This window comes from Bufo bufo, chromosome 5 (genome assembly GCF_905171765.1).
Source record: "Bufo bufo chromosome 5, aBufBuf1.1, whole genome shotgun sequence".
Lineage (NCBI taxonomy): Eukaryota > Metazoa > Chordata > Amphibia > Anura > Bufonidae > Bufo > Bufo bufo.
Window position 1 is genome coordinate 312891012 of NC_053393.1, and position 18679 is coordinate 312909690.

An 18679-nucleotide genomic window follows, 5' to 3' on the forward strand; every position below is an offset into this window, starting at 1 on the left:
ATTCTTTGTGTGTTATTAGTTTAAGCAGACTGTGATTGTCTATTGTTGTGACTTAGATGAAGATCAGATCACATTTTATGACCAATTTGTGAAGAAATCCATATCATTCCAAAGGGTTCACATACTTTTTCTTGCAACTGTATAACATAAAGGCACAAAGTAAAGGGGGTGGTGGTGCGCCCCATGTGGTGGGACCAAAATCAACCTCCCTCACATATACCGGACTAACAGGCAAAAGGGGGTCATAGACATTGGGTATAAAGCTGCATACTAATGGGAGAGCTGTAAGTTCACCCAAAGTAACCTATAACCATGTGTATGCTACATACAATAATACAAAAAAGTCAATGTGGTCACACACAGCAGCACACCTACCCCCCAATGGTAACATAGATGGCAATCCGATAAATGCGGATTACCAAATAGTAACACAATCAAGGGCAGAGCAGGAATGCTGTGTGTAAGCAACAAATCATACTGAATTAACAAAGTAACAATGCATGAAACAAAAACACAAATTACCCATGGTATTGCTTACACACAGCATTCCTGCTCTGCCCTTGATTGTGTTACTATTTGGTAATCCGCATTTATCGGATTGCCATCTATGTTACCATTGGGGGGTAGGTGTGCTGCTGTGTGTGACCACATTGACTTTTTTGTATTATTGTATGTAGCATACACATGGTTATAGGTTACTTTGGGTGAACTTACAGCTCTCCCATTAGTATGCAGCTTTATACCCAATGTCTGTGACCCCCTTTTCCCTGTTAGTCCGGTATATGTGAGGGAGGTTGATTTTGGTCCCACCACATGGGGCGCACCACCACCCCCTTTACTTTGTGCCTTTATGTTATATTTATTGTCATTTAATGTGTCTTTAATAAACTACATATATTTTATGTGTGTGCTCTCTTATTCTATATGGGGTTATTGTTTTTTTTTGTTGGTTGGCTCGGTTAATTGATCATTTACAGATCTGAAGTCAGAATATAAATAACAAATATTGTGTTCATGATTATATCAAAGTATGCGCTGTATTATCAAATATGTTAAATAAAAATTTTGCACATAAAATTTTTGGTGTATGAGAATGTTTTGTTTGATGTCTCAAATTAAATGAATCTAAACCCTACCTTACCCATCCTAAGCCTAATGTGTCAAGTCTTGTCATTTCCCTTTGTATGTCTAAATCCTTCTTATAGTAAATTTTATATAGCTCTACACAGTTAAAGCGAAAAATAGAAACTTTGTTACTTTAGTAGCCTGTAAGCTTTTAGTATAGTAACACTCATCTATGATCATCGTGTGTGTACTCTTTCAAACCTACTCAGTATAGAGATATAATACACAAAAATATGATGTATGCTAATTTTTTCTTTGCTGTTTAAATGACTTCAGTTATATATTTGAACTAGGAATAATGTACACCAAAGTCATGTTTTCTTTCATGTATGTACATGTTTATTCTTGTAAAAACCGTCAATAAAAAGACAATTGATAAAAAAACAAAATAACCATAGTCAATTAAAAAGCTAAACTTCACAACGAGAGATGAGCGAATTTCCGCTTCTGAAATTCGTTCACACTTCGTTTGTTGGTAAAAGGTGAATTGTGTTATGGATTCCGTTACCACAGATCATAATGCAATTCTATGACGGAATGCCTTTACAGGCATTCCGTTATTCATTCCATCATAATAGAAGTCTATGGGCTGCAAAACGTGTCTGTCCCAAGTCCTCCCCTGCATAACAGAAACGAGATGGAAAGGTTTTGCAGCCCATAGACTTCTATTATGAAAGAATTAATAACGGAATGCCTCTAAAGGCATTCCGTTATGCATTCCGTCATAGAATTGCGTTATGGTCCGTAGTAACGGAATCCATAACACAATTCACCTTTTACCAACAAATGAAGTGTGAACGAATTTCAGAATATGAAATTTACTTATCTCTATTCACAACTATTAAAATTGTTACCACAATCAAAACCCCATTGAAAAGATGACAGGGTATTAATCTTCAGGATATTATATTTTATAATTACAAAGTGTTTGTCTGGTTTAGAAAAAAAATCCATTGCATTATATATAGAGATGAGTGAATCGAAGTGGAATTCGATCTGTATTTCAGGAAAAATTCGATTCCCACCGAAGCCGAATTTCCTCGCGATTCATGGTAACGAATCACATGTTTTCCTAAAATGGCTGCTGCACGTGTGAGGGCATGGAGAAAGGAACTCTGGGAAGGTGGGATCACCCATAATACCATGCATGCAGCCAATCAGCAGTGAGCCAGCCCTGTGATGTCACAGCCCTATAAATGGCATCAGCCATCTTACATTTTGCCATTTACCAGTGTACTTAGTGCAGGGAGAGACGTCAGCAGGCACTAGGGACAGTGTTAGAAAAAACTTCTTTGTGCTAAAAAAATGATTTACAAGTGCAGGGAAAGATTATTCAAGGTGTAGGGAAAGGATATGGAGCATTCATTCCGCAGCATTTATGTTGAACAGAGTTCAGTAGGGGAGGTTACAGCCTGGGTAATAGGAACAATCCTATTACACCTTGCTGCACTGACTGGGCACCAAAATTCCCATTACACACCTATGTAATTCCAGCAAACCGTTCTTATTAGGGTGCAAGTGCTGTTTGATACAGGCATTAACAGGGTTTATTACAAGGAAATATTTCTACGTCTTATTTGCCCTTGTGTGGTGCAGTTATATGTTCTAAAGCATTTTTTGACTTGTATTAGTGGGGAAAAAAGCTTATTAGACGTTGTGTGGTGAAGTGCGAAAATTACAGCCCTTTTTGTCGTGTATTATTGGCAAAAGAAAATATATATTTGCCGCTCAGCGGTGCAGTTATCTGTTGTAAAGCCTTTTGTGGCATGTATTAGTCCAAAAAGAAAAAATATATTTGCCATTCAGTGGTGCAGTTATCTGTTGTAAATAGGAGAAATAGAAAAAATGCTCCAGCACCGCGATGGATAATGTGAAAATCCCAGTCTTTATTGTCACCAAAATTCAGGTAGATACAGCAATCAAAACACTGGTGCCCACCGGTTCCCAAGATCTACGCGTTTCGAACAGTCGTGTTCTTAGTCATGATCCTAAGTGTCTCACATGTTCCCAGCTAAAATACTATCCACCTCCATCATCTCCGCCCCCCAAGGAGGGGTATAGAGAGGTAGGGCGGGCAGCAAAATCAGCCAGGTCCATGTGAGACACCTGTGCAAGCCCAATCACATGTTACATAATTACATCCCCAATAGTGCTGCAGACAAACATTATAGAATACATGAAAAAAGTTAAATGTGTATATATGACTAACATAAAATCCCCTATAATCTCTCTCCCCACAAATTGTCAGAGTAATGCTCTTATTTCATACAGATTGAATTGTACGTATAACAGTAATATGATGAGAGAAAAAAAAAAAAATGAGAATAAAAATAAAAATCTAAATAAATGACGAAGCAAATTTCATAGTAATATATTCATCCATTTCTTGGATGAATATATTACTATGAAATTTGCTTCGTCATTTATTTAGATTTTTATTTTTATTCTCATTTTATTATTTTTTTTCTCATCATATTACTGTTATACGTACAATTCAATCTGTATGAAATAAGAGCATTACTCTGACAATTTGTGGGGAGAGAGATTATAGGGGATTTTATGTTAGTCATATATACACATTTAACTTTTTTCATGTATTCTATAATGTTTGTCTGCAGCACTATTGGGGATGTAATTATGTAACATGTGATTGGGCTTGCACAGGTGTCTCACATGGACCTGGCTGATTTTGCTGCCCGCCCTACCTCTCTATACCCCTCCTTGGGGGGCGGAGATGATGGAGGTGGATAGTATTTTAGCTGGGAACATGTGAGACACTTAGGATCATGACTAAGAACACGACTGTTCGAAACGCGTAGATCTTGGGAACCGGTGGGCACCAGTGTTTTGATTGCTGTATCTACCTGAATTTTGGTGACAATAAAGACCGGGATTTTCACATTATCCATCGCGGTGCTGGAGCATTTTTTCTATTTCTCCTATCTTCAACAAGGACTGGCTTGAGTCCGCCCCGTGCACCGCTGTGCAGGACGTAGAGGTGAGCTGGCTGTAACCTCTTCTATACTATCTGTTGTAAAGCCTTTTGTGGTGTGTATTAGTGGAAAAAGAAAAAATATATTTGCCAGTCAGCAGTGCAGTTATATGTTCTAAAGCCTTTTGTGTCGTATAGAAGTGGAAAAAAATAAGGGCCTATTTGGCGTTCAGAGGTGCAGTTATATGTTCTAAAGCCCTTCTTGGCATGTATTACTGGCACAAAAAAGTATTTGCCGTTGTGTGGTGAAGTGAGAAAATAACAGCCCTTTTTGGCGTGTATTAGTGGTAAAAAAAAGGGTTTATTAGCCGTTGTGTGAAGTGAGAAAATTACTGAGTTTTATGGGGTGTTTTAATTTCCTATTTATTTATTGGATCTAACAATATGTCAGACAGAAGTGCCAAACCCTGCACAAAGGAGTGGCAGAGGCCTAAATATTTCTGGAGCAGGCAGAGGTTGCAGCAGAGTAAGGGGCTGTGGCAGCAGGGGTCGCAGTGAGAGGCCTGAGGTCCCGGTGTCATCTAGCGGTGGTGTCTTGACCAGCAACCCAGCGGTTCTTGAATGGTCGACTCGGTCATCTCTGTTTTGGATCCACTCCAGTTTTTTTTGGGCATTAGCAATACTGATGGATTACTGACCAAATGCTGACCGAGTGAAGGCGGGGGTTATTGTTCTGACGGATCACAGGAAGGGCAAAATAATCAGTGACGTCAACACAAACTTACTGCTGGCACCCTCTCCACTCTGTTGGGGGGCTCTACTTGTATAAGTGTTTAATAGAACAGGTTCTGTAGACATCTATGTGGAATCAGCTGCCGACTGTGTAAAAGGAGTGCGCTTCTTCTTGGTGCTAACATCGACTTGTAAGGCTAAGTTCATACTTGAGTTATTTGGTCAGTTTTGTCCCTGTGACTGCCCAAATAAGTGAAGTGTGCAGTGATTCTAAGAGCGACGCCTGTCATCTGCATGTCATACGGACTCACAGTATTATTTCACTACCAAAGCAGACTCCCTATGAGTGTTACTGCAAGGCACAGTGTTCTACACCACTATAAATGCTCTCTGCAGTCAGAAAATAGGCGTTTTTTTAACATAATTCGCTGCAAATATATTCGGATCGAACCAAATTTTTTCAAAAAAATTTGTCGAACTGGCGAAATTTTGGAGATATTTACTCATCTCTAAATTTATATATTGAGGATTAAAGAAAGCATTTCAAAAGAGAGTCATGTAATAAAGCAATATTACAGCACAGATGTTGCACAACCTAATTAATAGTCAGGGCAGAAAACCCATTATAAATGTACCCATTAGAGAATTTTGAGATCATGAATTACACAGACAGACCATTTAGTTTAATGATTTATTTCCCCTCCAGGATACTTGAACACCTGGCTGCCAGGTTGTCCAATGTACAGGTAACTGATTGGTGTTGCTTGGCGGGACATTGTGTGATCAACTTACAGTGGGATGCGAAAGTTTGGGGACCTTGTTAATCGTCATGATTTTCCTGCACAAATCGTTGGTTGTTACGATAAAAAATGTCAGTTAAATATATCATATAGGAGACACACACAGTGATATTTGAGAAGTGAAATGAAGTTTATTGGATTTACAGAAAGTGTGCTATAGTTGTTTAAACAAAATTAGGCAGGTGCATAAATTTGAGCACCACAAAAAAGAAATGAAATCAATACATAGTAGATCCTCCTTTTGCAGAAATTACAGCCTCTAAATGCTTCCTGTAGGTTCCAATGAGAGTCTGGATTCTGGTTGAAGGTATTTTGGACCATTCCTCTTTACAAAACATCTTTAGTTCATTCAGGGTGATGGCTTCTGAGTATGGACAGCTCTCTTTAAGTCACACCACAGATTTTCAATTATATTCAGGTCTGGGGACTGAGATGGCCATTCCAGAACGTTGTACTTGTTCCTCTGCATAAATGCCTTAGTGGATTTTGAGCAGTGTTTAGGGTTGTTGTCTTGTTGAAAGATTCAGCCCCGGCACAGCTTCAGCTTTGTCACTGATTCCTGGACATTGGTCTCCAGAATCTGCTGATACTGAGTGGAATCCATGCGTCCCTCAACTTTGACAAGATTCCCAGTCCCTGCACTGGCCACACAGCCCCACAGCATGATGCAACCACCACCATATTTTACTGTAGGTAGCAGGTGTTTTTCTTGGAATGCTGTGTTCTTTTTCCTCCATGCATAACACCCCTTGTTATGGCCAAATAACTCAATTTTAGTTTCATCAGTCCACAGCACCTTATTCCAAAATCAAGCTGGCTTGTCCAAATGTGCTTTAGCCCACCTCAAGCGGCACTTTTTGTGCTGTGGGCGGAGAAAAGGCTTCCTCTGCATCACTCTCGCATACATCTCCTTGTGTAAAGTGCGCCGAATGGTTGAACGATGCACAGTGACTCCATCTGCAGCAAGATGATGTTATAGGTCTTTGGTGCTGGTCTGTGGGTTGACTCTGACTGTTCTCACCACTCGACGCTTCTGTCTATCCGAGATTTTTCTTGGTCTGCCACTTCGAGCCTTGAACTGAGCCTGTGGTCTTCCATTTCCTCAATATGTTCCTAACTGTGGAAACAGACAGCTGAAATCTCTGAGACAGCTTTCTGTATCCTTCCCCTAAACCATGATGGTGAACAATCTTTGTCTTCAGGTCATTTGAGAGTTGTTTTGAGACCCCCATGTTGCTACTCTTCAGAGAAAATTAAAAGAGGAGGGAAACTTACAATTGACCCCCTTTAAATACTCTTTCTCATAATTGGATTCACCTGTGTATGTAGGTCAGGGGTCACTGAGCTTACCAAGCCAATTTGAGTTCCAATAATTAGTTCTAAAGGTTTTGGAATCAATAAAATGACAACAGTGCCCAAATTTATACACCTGCCTAATTTTGTTTAAACAATTATAGCACACTTTCTGTAAATCCAATAAACTTCATTTCACTTCTCAAATATCACTGTGTGTGTCTCCTTTATGATATATTTAACTGACATTTTTTATCGTAACAACTAACGATTTATACAGGAAAATCATGACGATTAACAAGGTTGCCCAAACTTTCGCATCCCACTGTATTTTTTGAGAATACTTTTTTGGGGACACAAGTTCACAGATCATATTTGGACAAAACTGTTCATGTTAACAACTGTATGTGTATGCAGCCTAATATATCTGCCTTTACTTTCATAGCATACACACGTGGACAAAACTATTTCCGTAAAAAAAAAAAACTGGTCACTGAAATTACTTAAAACTGACAAAAGTAAGGCATCCCGTTTTATGTTTCCATTTTATGAATACATTGCAAAAAATGGATACAAAAACGCAGCACACCACGTTCTTGTATGTTTTTTGTTGATGTTAAACCTGTGGGGAAAATGTGATGTGAACCCAGCCTAATAATTAATTTAAATTTACTGAAAATCAGCCATTGCTTTTGAATTGTGGTTCAACAGAATTGACCTGGCCTGGCCAAATATGAGGGTACTAGAGTTGAGCAAACACCTGGATGTTCGGGTTCGAGAAGTTCGGCCGAACTTCCCGGAAATGTTCGGGTTCGGTATCCAAACCCGACCCGAACTTCGTCCCGAACCCGAACCCCATTGAAGTCAATAAGAACCCGAACTTTTCGGCACTAAAAAGGCTGTAAAACAGCCCAGGAAAGGGCTAGAGGGCTGCAAAAGGCAGCAAAATGTAGTCAAATCCCCTGCAAACAAATGTGGATAGGGAAATGAATAAAAATAAAATAAATAAAAATTAACCAATATCAATTGGAGAGAGGTCCCATAGCAGAAAATCAGGCTTCATGTCAGCAGAGAATAAGTCTTCATGTCATAGCAGAGAATCAGGCTTCACGTCAGCCAAAACTGGAACAGTCCATTGTCATATATTTAGGCCCCGGCACCCAGACAGAGGAGAGAGGTCCCATAACAGAGATTCCGGCTTCATGTCAGCAGAGAATCAGTCTTCATGTCATAGCAGAGAATCATTCTTCACGTCACCCAAAACTGGAACAGTCCATTGTCAGATATTTAGGCCCTGGCACCCAGACAGAGGAGAGAGGTCCCATAGCAGAGATTCAGGCTTCATGTCACCCAACACTGGAACAGGCCACTGTCAGATATTTTTAGGCCCCGGCACCCAGACACAGGAGAGGTTCATTCAACTTTGGGTTGCCCCGCAATATAATGGTAAAATGAAAATAAAAATAGGATTGAATGAGGAAGTGCCCTGGAGTACAATAATATATGGTTAAGGGGAGGTAGTTAATGTCTAATCTGCACAAGGGATGGACAGGTCCTGTGGGATCCATGCCTGGTTCATTTTTATGAACGTCAGCTTGTCCACATTGGCTGTAGACAGGCGGCTGCGTTTGTCTGTAATGACGCCCCCTGCCGTGCTGAATACACGTTCAGACAAAACGCTGGCCGCCGGGCAGGCCAGCACCTCCAAGGCATAAAAGGCTAGCTCTGGCCACGTGGACAATTTGGAGACCCAGAAGTTGAATGGGGCCGAACCATCAGTCAGTACGTGGAGGGGTATGCACACGTACTGTTCCACCATGTTAGTGAAATGTTGCCTCCTGCTAACACGTTCCGTATCAGGTGGTGGTGCAGTTAGCTCTGGCGTGTTGACAAAACTTTTCCACATCTCTGCCATGCTAACCCTGCCCTCAGAGGAGCTGGCCGTGACACAGCTGCGTTGGCGACCTCTTGCTCCTCCTCTGCCTTCGCCTTGGGCTTCCACTTGTTCCCCTGTGACATTTGGGAATGCTCTCAGTAGCGCGTCTACCAATGTGCGCTTGTACTCGCGCATCTTCCTATCACGCTCCAGTGCAGGAAGTAAGGTGGGCACATTGTCTTTGTACCGGGGATCCAGCAGGGTGGCAACCCAGTAGTCCGCACACGTTAAAATGTGGGCAACTCTGCTGTCGTTGTGCAGGCACTGCAGCATGTAGTCGCTCATGTGTGCCCAGAGGTAAGGACAAGCTGTCCTCTGTGGGAGGCGTATCGTCATCGTCCTGCGGTTCCCCCCAGCCACGCACCAGTGATGGGCCCGAGCTGCGTTGGGTGCCACCCTGCTGTGAACATGCTTCATCCTCCTCCACCTCCTCCTCATCCTCGTCCTCCTCGTCCTCCAGTAGTGGGCCCTGGCTGGCCACATTTGTACCTGGCCTCTGCTGTTGCAAAAAACCTCCCTCTGAGTCACTTCGAAGAGACTGGCCTGAAAGTGCTAAAAATGACCCCTCTTCCTCCTCCTCTTCCTCCTGGGCCACCTCCTCTTCCATCATCGCCCTAAGTGTTTTCTCAAGGAGACATAGAAGTGGTATTGTAACGCTGATAACGGCGTCATCGCCACTGGCCATGTTGGTGGAGTACTCTAAACAGCGCAACAGGGCACACAGGTCTCGCATGGAGGGACAGTCATTGGTGGTGAAGTGGTGCTGTTTCGCAGTGCAACTGACCCGTGCGTGCTGCAGCTGAAACTCCACTATGGCCTGCTGCTGCTCGCACAGTCTGTCCAGCATGTGCAAGGTGGAGTTCCACCTAGTGGGCACGTCGCATATGAGGCGGTGAGCGGGAAGGCCGAAGTTACGCTGTAGCGCAGACAGGCGAGCAGCGGCAGGATGTGAACGCCGGAAGCGCGCACAGACGGCCCGCACTTTATGCAGCAGCTCTGACATGTCGAGGTAGTTGTGAATGAACTTCTGCACCACCAAATTCAGCACATGCGCCAGGCAAGGGATGTGCGTCAAACCGGCTAGTCCTAGAGCTGCAACGAGATTTCGCCCATTATCGCACACCACCAGGCCAGGCTTGAGGCTCACCAGCAGCAACCACTCGTTGGTCTGTTGTTCTATACCCCGCCACAACTCCTGTGCGGTGTGGGGCCTGTCCCCCAAACATATGAGTTTCAGAATGGCCTGCTGACGTTTACCCCAGGCTGTGCTGAGGTTGGTGGTGAAGGTGTGTGGCTGACTGGATGAGCAGGTGGAAGAAGAGGAGGAGGAAGCAGAGTAGGAGGAGGAGGAGGCAGGAGGCAAAGAATGTTGCCCTGCGATCCTTGGCGGCGGAAGGACGTGCGCTAAACAGCTCTTCGCCTGGGGCCCAGCCGCCACTACATTTACCCAGTGTGCAGTTAGGGAGATATAGCGTCCCTGGCCGTGCTTACTGGTCCAAGTATCTGTGGTTAGGTGGACCTTGCCACAGATGGCGTTGCGCAGTGCACACTTGATTTAATCGGATACTTGGTTGTGCACGGAAGGCACGGCTCTCTTGGAGAAGTAGTGGCGGCTGGGAACAACATACTGTGGGACAGCAAGCGACATGAGCTGTTTGAAGCTGTCTGTGTCCACCAGCCTGAATGACAGCATTTCATAGGCCAGTAGTTTAGAAATGCTGGCATTCAGGGCCAGGGATCGAGGGTGGCTAGGTGGGAATTTACGCCTTCTCTCAAATGTTTGTAAGATGGAGAGCTGAACGCTGCCGTGTGACATGGTTGAGATGCTTGGTGACGGAGGTGGTGGTGGTGTTGGTGGTACATCCTCTGTTTGCTGGGCGGCAGGTGCCAACGTTCCTCCAGAGGCGAAGGAAGAGGCCGAGGCGGCAGCAGCAGAAGAGGTAGCAGGGGGAGCCTGAGTGAGTTCCTTGTTTTTAAGGTATTTACTCCACTGCAGTTCATGCTTTGCATGCAGGTGCCTGGTCATGCAGGTTGTGCTAAGGTTCAGAACGTTAATGCCTCGCTTCAGGCTCTGATGGCACAGCGTGCAAACCACTCGGGTCTTGTCGTCAGCACATTGTTTGAAGAACTGCCACGCCAGGTTACTCCTTGAAGCTGCCTTTGGGGCGTTGGGTCCCAGATGGCGGTGGCCAATAGCAGACGGACTCTCTTGGCGGCGGGTGTTCTGCTTTTGCCTACTGCTTCTTCTTTTGCTACGCTGTTGGCTCGGTCTCACCACTGCCTCTTCCTCCGAATTCTGAAAGTCAGTGGCACGACCTTCATTCCATGTGGGGTCTAGGACCTCATCGTCCCCTGCATCGTCTTCCACCCAGTCTTCCTCCCTGACCTCCTGTTCAGTCTGCACACTGCAGAAAGACGCAGCAGTTGGCACCTGTGTTTCATCATCATCAGAGACGTGCTGAGGTGGTATTCCCATGTCCTCATCATTAGGAAACCTAAGTGGTTGTGCGTTAGTGCATTCTATCTCTTCCACCCCTGGGGAAGGGCTAGGTGGATGCCCTTGGGAAACCCTGCCAGCAGAGTCTTCAAACAGCATAAGAGACTGCTGCATAACTTGAGGCTCAGACAGTTTCCCTGATATGCATGGGGGTGATGTGACAGACTGATGGGCTTGGTTTTCATGCGCCATCTGTGCGCTTTCTGCAGAAGACTGGGTGGGAGATAATGTGAACGTGCTAGATCCACTGTCGGCCACCCAATTGACTAATGCCTGTACCTGCTCAGGCCTTACCATCCTTAGAACGGCATTGGGCCCCACCAAATATCGCAGTAAATTCTGTCTGCTACTGGGACCTGAGGTAGTTGGTTCACTAGGACGTGTGGCTGTGGCAGAACGGCCACGTCCTCTCCCAGCACCAGAGGGTCCACTAACACCACCACGGACCCTCTGGTGCTGGGAGAGGACGCTCTCTCCCAGCCACAGCAGTATCAACAGATTTAGCTGAATATAAATTGTAGGCCTAGTATTTAGGCGCTGGATGACCGGTATACGTTTACGGACAGAATTAGACTTGGAGATGCACGGTAGCGTGTGAAGTTATTGAGGATGACCCTATCCGCACCTTCAATCTAATATACCCTTTTATGGATAGATTTACACTTGGCCTGATACAGCAGAAACCACTGATTTAGGGAATTGCTAAGTTGGGAATTGTATTCAACCCAGAACAAAAACTGTGCTTTGGCGGACACTAAATCAATTGACCAGCCTCAGCAATAAACACAGATTTAGCTGAATATAAATTTTAGGCCTATTATTTAGGCGCTGGGTGACAGGTATACGTTTACGGACAGAATTAAACTTGGAAATGCACGGTAGCGTGTGAAGTTATTGAGGATGACACTATCCGCACCTTAAATCCAATATACCCTTTTATGGATCGATTTAAACTTGGCCTGATACAGCAGAAAAAAATGATTTAGGGAATTGCTAAGTTGGGAATTGTATTCAACCCAGAACAAAAACTGTGCTTTGGCGGACACTAAATGAATTGACCAGCCTCAGCAATAAACATAGATTTAGCTGAATATAAATTTTAGGCCTATTATTTAGGCGCTGGGTGACAGATATACGTTTACGGACACAATTAAACTTGGAAATGCATGGTAGCGTGTGAAGTTATTGAGGATGACACTATCCGCACCTTAAATCTAATATACCCTTTTATGGATCAATTTAAAGGGTTTCTGTCACCCCACAAAACTCTTTTTTTTTTTTTTGGATAGTTAGATTCCTCATAGCGCGATATAGGAGAATATAATAGTCTTACTTACTTTCATGCGGCCGATTCTTTATAAAACGAACTTTTATAATATGTAAATGAGGGCTCTACCAGCAAGTAGGGCGTCTACTTGCTGGTAGCCACAGCAGAAAACCGCCCCCTCGCCGTGTTGATTGACAGGGCCAGCCGTGATCTCCTCCTCCGGCCGGCCCTGTCAGTAATTCAAAAATCACGCGCCTCTGGTCATTCGGCGCAGGCGCTCTGAGATGAGGAGGCTCATCTCCTCAGCACTCCCTCAGTGCTCCTGCGCCGATGACGTCTTCTCTTTCGGTGATGTCATCGGCGCAGGTGCACTGAGGGAGTGCTGAGGAGACGAGCCTCCTCATCTCAGAGCGCCTGCGCCGAATGACCAGAGGCGCGCGATTTTTGAATTACTGACAGGGCCAGCCGGAGGAGGAGATCACGGCTGGCCCTGTCAATCAACACGGCGAGGGGGCGGTTTTCTGCTGCGGCTACCAGAAAGTAGACGCCCTACTTGCTTGTAGAGCCCTCATTTACATATTATAAAAGTTCGTTTTATAAAGAATCGGCCGCATGAAAGTAAGTAAGACTATTATATTCTCCTATATCGCGCTATGAGGAATCTAACTATCCAAAAAAAAATATATGAGTTTTGTGGGGTGACAGAAACCCTTTAAACTTGGCCTGATGCAGCAGAAAAAAATTATTTAGGGAATTGCTAAGTTGGGAATTGTATTCAACCCAGAACAAAAACTGTGCTTTGGCAGACACTAAATGAATTGACCAGCCTCAGCAATAAACACAGATTTAGCTGAATATAAATTTTAGGCCTATTATTTAGGCGCTGGGTGACAGGTATACGTTTACGGACAGAATTAAACTTGGAAATGCATGGTAGCGTGTGAAGTTATTGAGGATGACACTATCCGCACCTTAAATCTAATATACCCTTTTATGGATCAATTTAAACTTGGCCTGATACAGCATAAAAAAATTATTTAGGGAATTGCTAAGTTGGGAATTGTATTCAACCCAGAACAAAAACTGTGCTTTGGCGGACACTAAATCAATTGACCAGCCTCAGCAATAAACACAGATTTAGCTGAATATAAATTTTAGGCCTATTATTTAGGCGCTGGGTGACAGGTATACGTTTACGGACAGAATGAAGCTTGGAAATGCACGGTAGCGTGTGAAGTTATTGAGGATGACACTATCCGCACCTTAAATCTAATATACCCTTTTATGGATCAATTTAAACTTGGCCTGATACAGCAGAAAAAAATTATTTAGGGAATTGCTAAGTTGGGAATTGTATTCAACCCAGAACAAAAACTGTGCTTTGGCGGACACTAAATGAATTGACCAGCCTCAGCAATAAACACAGATTTAGCTGAATATAAATTTTAGGCCTATTATTTAGGCGCTGGGTGACAGGTATACATTTACGGACAGAATTAAACTTGGAAATGCGCGGTAGCGTGTGAAGTTATTGAGGATGACACTATCCGCACCTTAAATCTAATATACCCTTTTATGGATCAATTTAACCACCTCAGCCCCCAGTGCTTAAACACCCTGAAAGACCAGGCCACTTTTTACACTTCTGACCTACACTACTTTCACCGTTTATTGCTCGGTCATGCAACTTACCACCCAAATGAATTTTACCTCCTTTTCTTCTCACTAATAGAGCTTTCATTTGGTGGTATTTCATTGCTGCTGACATTTTTACTTTTTTTGTTATTAATCGAAATTTAACGATTTTTTTTGCAAAAAAATGACATTTTTCACTTTCAGTTGTAAAATTTTGCAAAAAAAAAGACATCCATATAGAAATTTTGCTCTAAATTTATAGTTCTACATGTCTTTGATAAAAAAAAAATGTTTGGGTAAAAAAAAAATGGTTTGGGTAAAAGTTATAGCGTTTACAAACTATGGTACAAAAATGTGAATTTCCGCTTTTTGAAGCAGCTCTGACTTTCTGAGCACCTGTCATGTTTCCTGAGGTTCTACAATGCCCAGACAGTACAAACACCCCACAAATGACCCTATTTCGGAAAGTACACACCCTAAGGTATTCGCAGATGGGCATAGTGATTTCATAGAACTTTTTATTTTTTGTCACAAGTTAGCGGAAAATGATGATTTTTTTTTTTTTTTTTTTTTCTTACAAAGTCTCATATTCCACTAACTTGTGACAAAAAATAAAAACTTCTATGAACTCACTATGCCCATCAGCGAATACCTTGGGGTCTCTTCTTTCCAAAATGGGGTCACTTGTGGGGTAGTTATACTGCCCTGGCATTCTAGGGGCCCAAATGTGTGGTAAGGAGTTTGAAATCAAATTCAGTAAAAAATGACCTGTGAAATCCGAAAGGTGCTCTTTGGAATATGGGCCCCTTTGCCCACCTAGGCTGCAAAAAAGTGTCACACATCTGGTATCTCCGTACTCAGGAGAAGGTGGGGAATGTGTTTTGGGGTGTCATTTTATATATACCCATGCTGGGTGAGAGAAATATCTTGGCAAAAGACAACTTTTCCCATTTTTTTATACAAAGTTGTCATTTGACCAAGATATTTATCTCACCCAGCATGGGTATATGTAAAAAGACACCCCAAAACACATTCCTCAACTTCTCCTAAGTACGGGGATACCAGATGTGTGACACTTTTTTGCAGCCTAGGTGGGCAAAGGGGCCCATATTCCAAAGAGCACCTTTCGGATTTCACTGGTAATTTTTTACTGAATTTGATTTCAAACTCCTTACCACACATTTGGGCCCCTAGAATACCAGGGCAGTATAACTACCCCACAAGTGACCCCATTTTGGAAAGAAGACACCCCAAGGTATTCCGTGAGGGGCATGGCGAGTTCCTAGAACTTTTTATTTTTTGTCACAAGTTAGTGGAAAATGATGATTTTTTATTTTTATTTTTTTTCATACAAAGTCTCATATTCCACTAACTTGTGACAAAAAATAAAAACTTCCATGAACTCACTATGCCCATCAGCGAATACCTTGGGGTCTCTTCTTTACAAAATGGGGTCACTTGTGGGGTAGTTATACTGCTCTGGCATTCTAGGGGCCCAAATGTGTGGTAAGGAGTTTGAAATCAAATTCAGTAAAAAATGACCTGTGAAATCCGAAAGGTGCTCTTTGGAATATGGGCCCCTTTGCCCACCTAGGCTGCAAAAAAGTGTCACACATCTGGTATCTCCGTACTCAGGAGAAGTTGAGGAATGTGTTTTGGGGTGTCTTTTTACATATACCCATGCTGGGTGAGATAAATATCTTGGTCAAATGACAACTTTGTATAAAAAAATGGGAAAAGTTGTCTTTTGCCAAGATATTTCTCTCACCCAGCATGGGTATATATAAAATGACACCCCAAAACACATTCCCCACCTTCTCCTGAGTACGGAGATACCAGATGTGTGACACTTTTTTGCAGCCTAGGTGGGCAAAGGGGCCCATATTCCAAAGAGCACCTTTCGGATTTCACAGGTCATTTTTTACTGAATTTGATTTCATACTCCTTACCACACATTTGGGCCCCTAGAATGCCAGGGCAGTATAACTACCCCACAAGTGACCCCATTTTGGAAAGAAGACACCCCAAGGTATTCCGTGAGGGGCATGGCGAGTTCCTAGAATTTTTTATTTTTTGTCACAAGTTAGTGGAAAATGATGATTTTTTTTTTTTTTTCATACAAAGTCTCATATTCCACTAACTTGTGACAAAAAATAAAAACTTCCATGAACTAACTATGCCCATCAGCGAATACCTTGGGGTCTCTTCTTTCCAAAATGGGGTCACTTGTGGGGTAGTTATACTGCTCTGGCATTCTAGGGGCCCAAATGTGTGGTAAGGAGTTTGAAATCAAATTCAGTAAAAAATGACCTGTGAAATCCGAAAGGTGCTCTTTGGAATATGGGCCCCTTTGCCCACCTAGGCTGCAAAAAAGTGTCACACATCTGGTATCTCCGTACTCAGGAGAAGTTGAGGAATGTGTTTTGGGGTGTCTTTTTACATATACCCATGCTGGGTGAGATAAATATCTTGGTCAAATGACAACTTTGTATAAAAAAATGGGAAAAGTTGTCTTTTGCCAAGATATTTCTCTCACCCAGCATGGGTATATATAAAATGACACCCCAAAACACATTCCCCACCTTCTCCTGAGTACGGAGATACCAGATGTGTGACACTTTTTTGCAGCCTAGGTGGGCAAAGGGGCCCATATTCCAAAGAGCACCTTTCGGATTTCACAGGTCATTTTTTACTGAATTTGATTTCATACTCCTTACCACACATTTGGGCCCCTAGAATGCCAGGGCAGTATAACTACCCCACAAGTGACCCCATTTTGGAAAGAAGACACCCCAAGGTATTCCGTGAGGGGCATGGCGAGTTCCTAGAATCTTTTATTTTTTGTCACAAGTTAGTGGAAAATGATGATTTTTTTTTTTTTTTTTCATACAAAGTCTCATATTCCACTAACTTGTGACAAAAAATAAAAACTTCCATGAACTAACTATGCCCATCAGCGAATACCTTGGGGTCTCTTCTTTCCAAAATGGGGTCACTTGTGGGGTAGTTATACTGCTCTGGCATTCTAGGGGCCCAAATGTGTGGTAAGGAGTTTGAAATCAAATTCAGTAAAAAATGACCTGTGAAATCCGAAAGGTGCTCTTTGGAATATGGGCCCCTTTGCCCACCTAGGCTGCAAAAAAGTGTCACACATCTGGTATCCCCGTACTCAGAAGAAGTTGAGGAATGTGTTTTGGGGTGTCTTTTTACATATACCCATGCTGGGTGAGATAAATATCTTGGTCAAATGACAACTTTGTATAAAAAAATGGGAAAAATTGTCTTTTGCCAAGATATTTCTCTCACCCAGCATGGGTATATATAAAATGACACCCCAAAACACATTCCCCACCTTCTCCTGAGTACGGAGATACCAGATGTGTGACACTTTTTTGCAGCCTAGGTGGGCAAAGGGGCCCATATTCCAAAGAGCACCTTTCGGATTTCACAGGTCATTTTTTACTGAATTTGATTTCAAACTCCTTACCACACATTTGGGCCCCTAGAATGCCAGGGCAGTATAACTACCCCACAAGTGACCCCATTTTGGAAAGAAGAGACCCCAAGGTATTCGCTGATGGGCATAGTGAGTTCATGGAAAAAAAAAAATGTTGTCACAAGTTAGTGGAATAGGAGACTTTGTATGAAAAAAAAAAAAAAAAATCATCATTTTCCACTAACTTGTGACAAAAAATAAAAAATTCTAGGAACTTGCCATGCCCCTCACGGAATACCTTGGGGTGTCTTCTTTCCAAAATGGGGTCACTTGTGGGGTAGTTATACTGCCCTGGCATTTTCCAGGGGCCCTAATGTCTGGTAAGTAGGTAAATGACCTGTGAAATCTGAAAGGTGCTCTTTGGAATGTGGGCCCCTTTGCCCACCTAGGCTGCAAAAAAGTGTCACACATCTGGTATCTCCGTACTCAGGAGAAGGTGGGGAATGTGTTTTGGGGTGTCATTTTACATATACCCATGCTGGGTGAGAGAAATATCTTGGCAAAAGACAACTTTTCCCATTTTTTTTATACAAAGTTGGCATTTGACCAAGATATTTATCTCACCCAGCATGGGTATATGTAAAATGACACCCCAAAACATATTCCCCAACTTCTGCTGAATACGGAGATACCACATGTGTGACACTTTTTTGCAGCCTAGGTGGGCAAAGGGGCCCAAATTCCTTTTAGGAGGGCATTTTTAGACATTTGGATACCAGACTTCTTCTCACGCTTTGGGGCCCCTAAAATGCCAGGGCAGTATAAATACCCCACATGTGACCCTATTTTGGAAAGAAGACACCCCAAGGTATTCAATGAGGGGCATGGCGAGTTCATTGAAAAAAAAAAAATTTGGCACAAGTTAGCGGAAATTGATTTTTTGGATTTAGTTCTCACAAAGTCTCCCTTTCCGCTAACTTGGGACAAAAATTTCAATCTTTCATGGACTCAATATGCCCCTCAGCG